Source organism: Mesocricetus auratus, unplaced genomic scaffold, assembly GCF_017639785.1.
Source record: "Mesocricetus auratus isolate SY011 unplaced genomic scaffold, BCM_Maur_2.0 Super-Scaffold_100023, whole genome shotgun sequence".
Lineage (NCBI taxonomy): Eukaryota > Metazoa > Chordata > Mammalia > Rodentia > Cricetidae > Mesocricetus > Mesocricetus auratus.
In genome coordinates this window covers 796,672-808,101 of record NW_024429204.1, presented here as the reverse complement: position 1 = coordinate 808,101, position 11,430 = coordinate 796,672, and the positions used below count along the sequence as shown (strand labels likewise).

The following is an 11,430-nucleotide window of genomic DNA, read 5'->3' as shown; positions in this document are numbered from 1 at the left end:
CACCAGGATGATGATTAGTTCTGCTTAGGTGTGGGTTGGAGTAAGGTAAGACAAAAAACAAACAAACAAACAAAAAAAACCCCAAAAAAACCCATACTGAATTGAAGTATTTTTAGGACATCCAAGTGGTCAGTAGTTTGTATATACCACCCAGAGATACAAAGTTGAGACTCTCTAGATACATCCAGAAATAGAAAATGAAGGAGAGTTCAAAGGTGATATCTATAAACCCTTAGTGGGTGTAGTAATTTGAATGTAATTTTGGTAGGAGTGGCACTATAAGGAGGCGTGCCTTTGTCAGAGTGGGTGTGACCTTGTTGGAGGGAGTGTGTCTCTGTGGAGGTGGGCTTTGAGGTTTCCTATGCTCAGGATACCACCAAGTGTCTCACTTGACATCCTATGTGACCTGTAAGATGTAGGACTCTCAGCTGTTTCTCCAGCACCATGTCTGCCTGCATGCCGCCATGCTCCCTGCCATGATGATAATAGACTGAACCTCCTAACTGTAAGCTGCCACCTCAATTACATGCTTTCCTTTATAAGAGTTGCTGTGTTTATGGTGTCTCTACACAGCAATAGAAACCCTGGCTTAGACAGTGGTAGAGTATAAGGAGAGGAATCTAAAAAGAGTTGAAGAAAGAGGTGCAAAACTCAGAAAGAGAAACTTCTAAAGAAGTGGATATGTCTCTTCCATTATGATGGGGGGGTTATGTCTCAGTCAACCCAATGTGAATAGAAAATTCCCTGTGCTGAAAATGCCCTAAACCTATCTAGCCTACCGAACCTTCTATTTTAGCAACATAGAACACCGTAGAGAACCATGATCTTGAAGCTGACTGTGAGAGTCCTGCTTCTGCCCAGCACTGAGTATCAGGACCAGACATCATTATCTAGAGAGAAGGTCAAAATTCAAAATTTTTGAGCACCTAGAGTTTCAAGGGGAATCCAGGCTACTGGGAGAGAAGGGATGAGGGTGAGGATGAATGAGGGAGAGGAGGGATGAGGGAGAGAAGGGATGAGGGAGAGGAGGGATGAGGGAAAGGAGGGATGAGGGAGAGGAGGGATGAGGGTGACGATGGATGAGGGAGAGTAGGGTTGGGGTGAAGAGGGATGAGGGAGAGGAGGAAAGACTTTGCTGAAAAGAAAAGAGGAATGAGAATTTAGTCAAGGGAAAGTGTGTATCTAATGTTAATATGAAAGTCTTGAAATTTTTTTGAAGGAACACTTTAATCAAAATAAAACTGAATACGTAGGAGAGAAATAGTTGCCAGATTGACACGTACGAGGCTGTGAAGGGCAGAACCCACAGTACAGCACAGGATAAGGAGAAGGATACTCATCCTCTTGTAACTGAGAGGAAGCATGGGAATAGACGGGAGAACGTTTGATCCTTCCCCAAGCTCGGAGACTGTGTGGAGAGCAAGAGACGGGCAGCAGTAGTGAGTGACACCAGGTCAAGGTACTGATTGTGCTCACAGAGTAGGACGTGAGGCTCCACTGAGCACCAACTTTAAGACCAGAGGCCAGGACACACCAAGTTGGTGTATGTCTGTGACCTATCCAGGAACTAGCTAACTCAAATGTATGGGGTCAAGGCAGCGGATGAGTGAATTGGCCCAGGCTGTTTGACCTTCAAGGGAAAAGGTCATGCCATGATGTGTTCAGTGATTTCCTTCGTCTGAGATTTCATTATGAGTCTGGACAATTTGCAAACCTGCAAATCGTCTGAGATATCCCCAACACTGCGTTGAATGCTAATCCATCTAGCTAGACATTGCAACTTGCAAGGGAATTGGAGCCTTTAAACTCGGTTCTCTCTTGACACTTGAGAAATGAGCGGAGAACGACGTGTCCAATTCTTAGTCCTTGGAGAGTCAAACACAAAAGTGTTTTATAAGAGTGATCACAGAAGAATTTTGTTCTTGTAACACTTATTCTCCAAGTAGAAAACAAAACAAAAAAAAGCAAGGAATTTGTGCTTAACCTTGACAGGGGAGGAGCTTGTCAAGGACATTCTCAGCTCTGCTTTGTGATGCCTCTGACTGCAGGGAACTCTACGGTGAACACCTAGTGGGCATCTCCATTATGACTCCCAGTGGTTCAGAGACTGTGGCTATTAGTGATGACAAACTCTAGATGGAAAGCAGGAGTCAAGGGGTGGTGGTGGTTCTCCATAGAGGTCTGGACCTTATGAAGAATGATAAATATAAAGAATGTGGGCTTCCTGTCCTTCCTCCCCCGGTGATTGCTATGATTAATATTCTTTGTCATTGTGGCTGGACTTGGAGTCATCTAAGAGACAGGCCTCTGGGAATGTCTGTAAGGGTGTCTCTAGAGAGGTTTAGCTGAGGAAGAAAGGCACACCCTTGAATGTTAGCATCACCATACCAGGACTGGGTTATAAGGCTGAATAAAAACAAAAATGAATTTAACTCTCTGCTTCCTGATGCTGGTAGACACAATGCGACCAATGACCTCACAGTTTTGTTTCCATCTCTTTCAGGCCACAGCGGACTTTGTCCCCTCAAATTGTGTTGCAGCAAAAATAAACCTTCATTTTTGAAATTTTGTTCAATATCTTTTCAGAGTAACAACAAAAGTAATAACACAGTGACAGACACCGAGCTCAAGCCTTCACTGTTGTCTATGACATAACCTGGCCTTTCCTACACCTCTGAGGAAGGGTCTCCACCGGGTAGCTCTGCAGATGACCTTTTGGAAAAGAATGACACCCCCCCAAAAACCACCCTAGCTCAATACTATATTTGTATGAAAGCGAATACTTAAAGGACTTTAAACCTTCTGGGCTCTGAGGGTAACCACAGCTGACAGCAGTTGGAGGAACTGGGTATTAAAACTCTGTGGCACATAGTTTCTTGCTATAATTTACATGGCAGATATTTCTTTTCCATAGTTGTAAAGCAAGGGAAGCCTCCTGGAATATTACGTGCCACTTACCATGATTTTAGCAGTCCATGATTTTAGTACTGAGGTGTAAACAAGTTCAATTGGTACAAAGCCCCAAAATACATAAGGCATAAGCAAATGATTAAATGATAGAAATCGTGTACTTTGCTGGTGCTTAGAAGTTTCTGGGATAATTACAGCTTCTCTATAGGAACTAAGAAGTCTCTCCTCCCCCTTTCTCTCTCTCTCTCTCTCTCTCTCTCTCTCACACACACACACACACACACACACACACACACACACACCTTGGCGAACATCTCATTACTTTTGCTCTTCCTTATAGTTTCCTCACTGATTCAATGTTCCTAGAATAAAGACTCTTTTTATTCTTACTGTTCCCAAGTCCCTAAATATTCCAAACACATACATTTCTAAATGTTAAGGACATGCAATTGAGATCAGGCCAGTTGAGGACAAATAAAAAAATGCTGAAGATTAGCTTAAAAATGTAGCCCTTATATGAAGAATATGAAATATGTTCCATGAAAATATCATTCTATTCTACAACCGATTTTATGTTACAAAGACAGTTGATAGGAGGAGGAAGAGGAGGAGAAGAAGGAGGATGAAGATGGGAGGAAAGAGGAAGAGGGGGTGAGACATAACAATAACAGCTGCTCACACTTGAGAAAGTGGCCTGATATCTCCAGGAAGATAAAGGTGTTGATAAAGAAGTCCTGCTGGACTTCTAAGTGATCTCCTGTAATACCAGCATCAGACTAGGTCCCTTTGCTTTCTGTGACCCATTGGGTCAAAACAATATACCTTATAATGCCATTTACGCTTGGGAAAAAAAAAACAAGGCCACTGTGCAAACCTCCAAATACCAAACACTCCCTTCCTGAGTAATATGACTGACCATTGCTTCTTTACCAATTCCAGGATAAGTCTCCATGGGACCTGTTCTCCCCAAGCTACAAACTATCAAGATATTCAGTTGTGACATACATTCTTTCCCGCCAGCTGCCTGGGTCCTTCCTGCCGCTGTCTCAGTCCCCAAATAACACACGAGACACTATATTGTGAAGCTGTTGACCGTTCACTATGGTTTCTTAATGGCTAGCTTTGACTTAATTATTAACCCATAATCACTAATATATATTTTCATAAGGCCTTATCTTACCGAGGATGCTACCCTACACGTCCTCTCCTGGGATCACATGGCGACTCTACTCTTGACTACATTTCCCAGAATCCTCCTCAACCTGTAGTCCCACCTATCTTGCTTCCCTATTGGCCAACAGTGCTTTATTTATCAACCAATAGGACAACATATACACAGAAGGACTTCTCCCATCACTTTGCTTCTTTACCAATTCCAGTGTAAGTCTCCATGGGACCTGTTCTTACCAAGCTACAAACTATCAAGAAACCCAGTAGTGTGATTGTCTCTACTTTCTGGTAGCACACAGTTTAAAAGAACACCTCTGGAGCCTTGCCAACCCCTTAACCTAGCCCAAAACCAAATTAGATCTTTCTTGGCACCCTTTCACCAAGACACCGTGGAACCCTCCACAGTGGGTGGTCTAGTTCCTAGCAGCTGGCATAAGCCCAATGTGTTCAACTTTCCTGGTCTCAGATTATCAGGGATGCAAGGAGTGGGGGTCTCTGGGACATCATTTTGATACGTTGGTACTCCATCGGGTTTGGGGGGGAAGATGAGTCCAGTAGAACTGTGAGAGGTCTTCGGTGATAGTGGCAAGGGCGCTTCCTTGTATAAATCCTAATCTTAAAGGAAAATGCAAGAGCTCTCTGCTGTTTAGCACCCTTGACTCTCTTGTCTGTGGTTCTGCCTGGAGTCACCCACACTGAGTCACTCACTTCTGGGAAGGGGTTTGCAATGGAACTTGACTTTTATCCCACACAACATCCTAGCCTAGTTTGGCAGCCGGGTGCTACTCTCATCCAGGAAAATATGGTTGACCTCTTAGGTTCTGAGTGTGGGAACTGTAAGACTTCCAAGGATACCCACTAGAGGGTGGTTGAAAGAATGTGACCTTTGATATGGCATCTCTGCATCTTTGTAGAAATAGACTGAACAGGATGAAGATAAAATAGAAAGTTAATGGGGGCTGTCTCCAAGGATGTGGTTTTACAAATCACCTAACACAGAGGAGAAATTCCTATAAAACATGAAGAAACGTCTAGCTTTCTTTTGGCACTTGGTTTCTAGAAATGTGTTATTTATATAACTACACCCCCATGGTGAAGCTAGCTTATTTTGCAAGTTGTGCCCCCACATTGGTCAGAACTTTGGCATGGTGTGGGTAGGAGGTAGAGATGATTATCTCACTGGAAACACAAGTTGTAATGAGTCCCACAACGTGGTTGGAGCATTAGCAACAGGTCCTGGAACGCATCCAGGTCTTCCTCCTCCATTGCACTCCCAGCATCCCCCAAGTGGCTGTTCTCTTGAAGTAGCCTCATTGTTATTCTTTTGATGTTGGACTTCATAGTATTAGCAAACCTGGGACAACACTGCCTAGATCACGCAATTCTCAAGTGGCTACAAGAGGTGGTTTCTGCAGTGAAAAATTAATAAGGACCCAGAGCCCATTCTGTTTATCAAAGGATGGTTTGCAGATTCAAGCACTGTGGTGTGTGTGTGTGTGTGCGTGCACATGCCCATGTTTCTGTGCGTGTGTATGGAGGTTAGAGGGCAGTGTCTTCATAGCTCACTCTCCATCTTACATATTTAAGCAATGTCTCTCATTCGAACAATTCCACTGGTCTAGCCTGCTCTGCCTCTGACCCCTCCCACCCATGTACTGACTAGGATTTTAAAATGTCACCATGCCCACATGGCATTTATGGTGGGATCCAAACTCAAACCCTTACATTTGCATAGAAATCATGTTATTTGCTGAGACATCTCCCAGCCCTGGTTCTCTGCATCTTTCCGGTTAGGGGAGCCTAGGAAACAGAAGTTTGGAGACCTAGCCCAAACTTCTTATGTTAACATCTAGGGAATAGGGCTTAGGAATCTTCCCTTTAACAAGCTTTGTCTGAGACTCTTACCTAAGTTGTTTGGAATAATACTGCTCCAAGGATAGGTGAGTGTTTTCAAAAGCTGACTTATAGTTGAAGAAGAAGAGACCAAATTCCCCATCCAATGCAGAATATAAAATGCCAAGGGGTAGAGTGTGTGACAAATATTTAAATATGGAGTACCAAATCGAAATTTCAGAAGGGGCCCACTTAGCTTTCCATTATTACAAAGCAAGCAGATCTCAACAAGAAAGAGATATTTTTTTCCATATTCTTTTGTAACAAGGCTGAGGCTTTTGTGCCCATAGAAGAGAAAATGCTGTTTGTTGGCTGCAGATGAAAAGGAGTTCATAGATTAATGTGAGCAGAATGGGTGATCTCCAGTCTGGTCTCTATTGAAGGGCAGTCTATGGAATATGCCCCAATATTAGAATTGCTTCTAGGCACTGAGTACTAAGTTCAGGAAACTTGTGAAGACACAGGTGGGGCATATTATTGGAGGTGCGGGAGGGAGTCATTTTTTTTCTTTTCCCTTTTTTTTGGGGGGGTTTGTTTTGCAGACAGGGTTTTTCTGTGTAACAACCCAGGCTGTCCTGGAACTCACTCTGTAGATCAGGCTGGCCTGCCTCAAACTCACAGAGATCTGCCTGCCTCTGCATCCTGAGTGCTGGGATTTAAAGTGTGCACTGTTGCCTGGCTGAAGAAATTTCCTTAATAGCAACAGCTGTGTGGTGATATTATCAATTGGGGTGTATTTTTAATAGAAGGACCACCTATGGAAGTTATTTTAAGCATGATTTGGACTTCCTATTTCATAGCTAAGCCACAGATGGTCTCTTTTTCTATGTAGTTGTTTTAATTGAGCTGTTCTGTTAAGATAACTGGCTAAAATTAATAAAGTTAGATTTAAAAAATGCTACAAATCATCTATCAGTCACATTTAAAAAAAATCTAGGCCACAGGTTCTGACTACAAATGTCTCTTAATAAACTCACAAAGGCCACACAGGGAAGATGGGAGCCTACATGCAGGACCTCTAGAGGCTGGGGCCACGCTGGCACTTTTCAATTATTCTCATTTTCACCGTTGAAGCAGGTAAATTTCAGTCAACAATTGTTTCGCATCTGAAAACTCACAGAAAAATCACAGACACACGGTTCCGAAAGCCCCCTTAGGTTATGTGATCTCTAATAAGGTGAGCAGTTTGTGTAAAATTTCTTCACAGAAAAGCCTCACTAGGGACTCGACTGTAACCCACCTAGCCAAACAGCATGCACCAAGGGAAGCCAGAGGACCTTTGCCTAAATGATCACCTTGGGCACAGATGCTCAAAATCTGCTGCGGGTGCATACATTAAGGCAAACGGTTATTTATAAAATTAAAACTCCACTGATCTAAGAGGAAACATCTACATTTCTACTCCATTACCAGCTTGGCAATGAGTGTGGTGAAAATTAACTACACTTAGATAACACTTATTACCATTTCCTTCATGACTAACACTTCTTCAATGTTAATATTTCTAGGGAAAACACAAGAGTGTGAAATATGTCAGGGAAGTACACTTTTCTTTTCAAACACGGTGGAGACAAGGCTAAAAAAAATTGTTCTGCTTCCTCATCCCTCTCTGCTTTTCATTTCAGTTTGGATGGATCATGTTTAATAACTGGAAGTCAAATATTCTTTGAGAGAAAACACTTTCAATATTATCTAATAAACTGTGCTTGTATACCACCAGAGCAAATAATGAGAAATATTTCATTTTGATCAAGGGCTTTAAGTGCCTAACTTCCTTTTAAGCCAGATGCTGCACGCAGGTACTTTTTAACCAGCTACAGACTGAACAGAAACTATCTCACGCTAGCAATAGCCTTTTGTGTTTTCTAGTGAGGCCTTTTCAAATTAATCTTTCCATATTCATATTGAGAAATCCCAGTTCTTGTTAGTTCTCAGATGTAGTGACAGCCTTTTTGCATACGTGATGCCAAGGAACAGAATAGGAATAGAACAGAGGGCACAAACTTGGCGAATTTAGCTTTCCTCCACTCTACAAAATTAATGCAACTGGATTCCTAATGGAAAAACTTTCAAAATTTGAGATTCCGTCTTGGATTTCTTAATTTACTGTTCCAGATAATACTGCTAACTACCATTAGAACCAAGAATTGATTTCTAAAGAAGAGCTCTGTACTCTTTGGAGTGACAATGCTCACTGAGGAGGACTACAGGTCATAGCAAAAGACTGTTCCCTCTATCCTATACTGTTGGCAACCATTATCATCATAGACAGTAGACTTGGGAAGCCATAGAATATCCCTATTATTGAATATTTACGAAGCAGTTGTTAGCAGAATACTAGCTTGCCTGGCCTTTTACCATGACCTGGGGATATGCAAAACACCAAAAGAGCCTCAATACATAGCCTGAAGGATGAAAGTAAACTTGACTGTCAAATGAGGAGGTGTATTGAAAACTTCTATAGTATTAGATTCCTCTTACTTTGGGGAATAGATAGAAAGGTTCTGAAGGACATCCAAAGGGGGTTTTCTTTCATTTTGAGTAACACTGCAAGATGGGTTTTTCCCACACCAGAGACAGAGCACATGCCAAGTGCCAACTGAAAGACTTTTGAGTTAATTTGAGTCTGGACAGTGCGTACTCAATTAACAGACAGAATCCTTAACATCCCTTTGGAAAGTATGAGTTTTCAGATCCAACCCTGACTACAAAGCAGAAACTGGGGAGGGGAGCTGGCATTGTTTTATACGTCAGATAATGCAGACAGAATCCAGACAAGCCAACCCTAACTAGATTTCCATAAGAGAGGCAAAGTATTTGTCTTTGGTAAATCAGCTGCATGGATTTATGATGAAGCCTATGTCTGAGAAGTTGCCATCATCCTGTCTTCAACAGGGACTCAAAGATGTCAGAGACAGAAAATTGGCTTTGTAGTTAAACACAGGCCTTCAGATCTGACCTTGATCTCCTATTACTTAGGTAACTGCTCCTGGCCAGTCTTAGCCCCAGACCCCTCATGTGGAGAGCAAAGACATCAATACCTAGTCATGGGGAGGATGAGACATGTAATGCATGTTTTACATTCACACATGGTAGATCTGCAGTATCTCCCTAGTTACCATTTACCCTTGAGCATCCCACAGTTCATATAAAATGATCTCTTGAAAACAGATTACTTAGGTGTACAGAAAAAAATGCTATTATAGGTAAGTTTGTGTTGCCCTAGATGCAATCAAAATTGTAAAATATTCCCAATTCATTGAACGGGAGAGCAGGCCTTTCGAGAACCAAGCAATTAAAGTAATTTCTTTCACAAATCCTTGAGTTTAATGGGAAACCAGTGTGAAATTTTCATGCTGGAAAAGAGACATGGTCAAGAATCTCATCTCTCACAGCTAAAGGACGTGGCAGGCTACAGTTTAGCAGCTTCCCCTCTCTTGTACTGTTGTCTAAGCCCGAGGAGATGTTCCTTTTCCGTAGACACTAACAAATTTGTCGGTCACCTCTTTTCTACTAATCTGGTGATAATTTGTTTAGATAGTAAGAGTAACTAAGCAATTGTGACCCATCTGACATACCAAGGAATATCATCAGCTGCTGTCAACGAAATCACCAGTGTCTTTTGCCTCAGTCTCAACATCCTTTTCTTCTATTTATTCTCTAGCCCATTGAATAGTTTTTGTTCTGCATGTAACTATTTACAATATTAGTGAATCCTCACTATGTCTCAAAGTATCACTTATTCTTAAATAATTAATGTGTGTATGGGCATGTAAAGCAGTATTAAAATATTTAGATGAAAACGGTCAATATGAAAATGATCACAAATCCAAGAGGCAAAGACTAGAGCCAGAAAATACCTGACTAGATTAGGTGTTACTTTTATAGGTACTTGATACTTCCTGCATAGTATGGATAACAATGAAAAAATACTGTAGTCTTTCTTATTGGGAAGACAGTTAAGAGAAAATGCATAACCCCCTAGAGATGTTCCCAATAACAGGCTTAAACACAGTAAAAAAAAATAAATCTTGACTGAAGAACATGAAAATATAAAGTCAGCACTAAACAGTATTTTAAAAACAGAAAAAAATCCAAGAGAAATCAAGAAATATTCTATTAATACGAAACAAATGAATAAACAAAAACAACTTATAAGAAGGACTTGCGAGTACATGAAAACATTCATGCTCATTACCTTTCTCTCTCTGGTTAAACATGAGGCATACACACACACACACACACACAATCAAAAAAAGTGACTATAGCTCTTTTACTGGCACACATAAACATAATTCTTAGGCAAAATTAGACTCGACTTCCAGAACACTTAAAAACTTTGTAAATGGCCCCAAAGGCCTGTGAACCAAGGCACAGAGAGAACACATGCTATGACACAAATGGTACCGTTGAGCCTCTGCAATTGTCCCCAGATGTGGCAGGCTAAAGGGCGAGGAAACACAATTTCCTGTTAACACACAGGTTTCCTGATGATTGATGGTACTGGGGTCTTAAAAAAAACTGGTTTGATGTGAAGGCATCTTGCTTAATTGTGCTAAACTGTTAAATTTTTCATAAAATTGAGGACTGGGAAATCTTTTTGTGATTCTCTAAGAAAAATCAAAGATCTGGAGAGACAGGGTGGGAAGGAAATGAAAGAGAGAGGCGAGACTTCGTTGCCATGGGATACATAAACTGTATAAATCACATACACTTGTGTGGTTATATTAGCCAGAATTGAAAAAGAATTTGTTCCATGAAAATATGTTTTAAAAAATAAGAAAATATTCTTTCACTCGCAGATAGTCTAATCAGCTTGCTCTCCAAATTATAGTGATGCCAAAGTACCAGTCTTTAGACAATCTCGAATCTAAGGCTGGTGTTTATTGGTGTTTGCTTGATATGGGAGGTTTTGTGCTATTTCATATCTTGCTTTGAATATTTGAATAGACTGACTCCTTTATTGATCATGTTCCTATTTCACATGGAAAATAATGTTTACTTCTGAAAACAAAATGGGACATTTGGTAATAAATCTGAATGCTCAAAGAGCCATACAGAAGTAATTGTCCCATTTCTAGATTATAGAAAGGATGTGTATGCGTTTTACAGGCTACTTGTTCATAAGGAGCACATGGCAGTGCATGCTGTTTGATTTAGAATTAGATTTTGGTTGGGAGAGCCAGTTGAGTCTTGTTCAGCGTTGTTGGCCATGCCTTCAGACACACACCCTTACCCCAACTCTCATCAGCTTATATAGTCAATTCTCCTGGGCTGACCAGGAAGTAATTTCAGAGCAGGCAATAGGGATTTTTGATTCAAGTGTCTTCTTAATTGCCTCCTTTTGTGAAGTGTTGCATTATGATGAAGTGAGTCAGGCTGCTGGCTTAAATCAGGCCATCGAACTGGAAGACCAGTGGTGGCTCAGAGGGAGTGCCAGCTTCCCCAGAACTCTGT

At 41.3% G+C, this 11,430-nt stretch overlaps 1 protein-coding gene across 3 annotated transcripts in view; it reads right to left on the bottom strand.

Annotated features, from left to right (window-relative positions):
* Nucleotides 1-11,430, bottom strand: part of Cpq (carboxypeptidase Q) — a 400,249-nt gene that overhangs the window by 87,512 nt on the left and 301,307 nt on the right. The window lies entirely within an intron of this gene.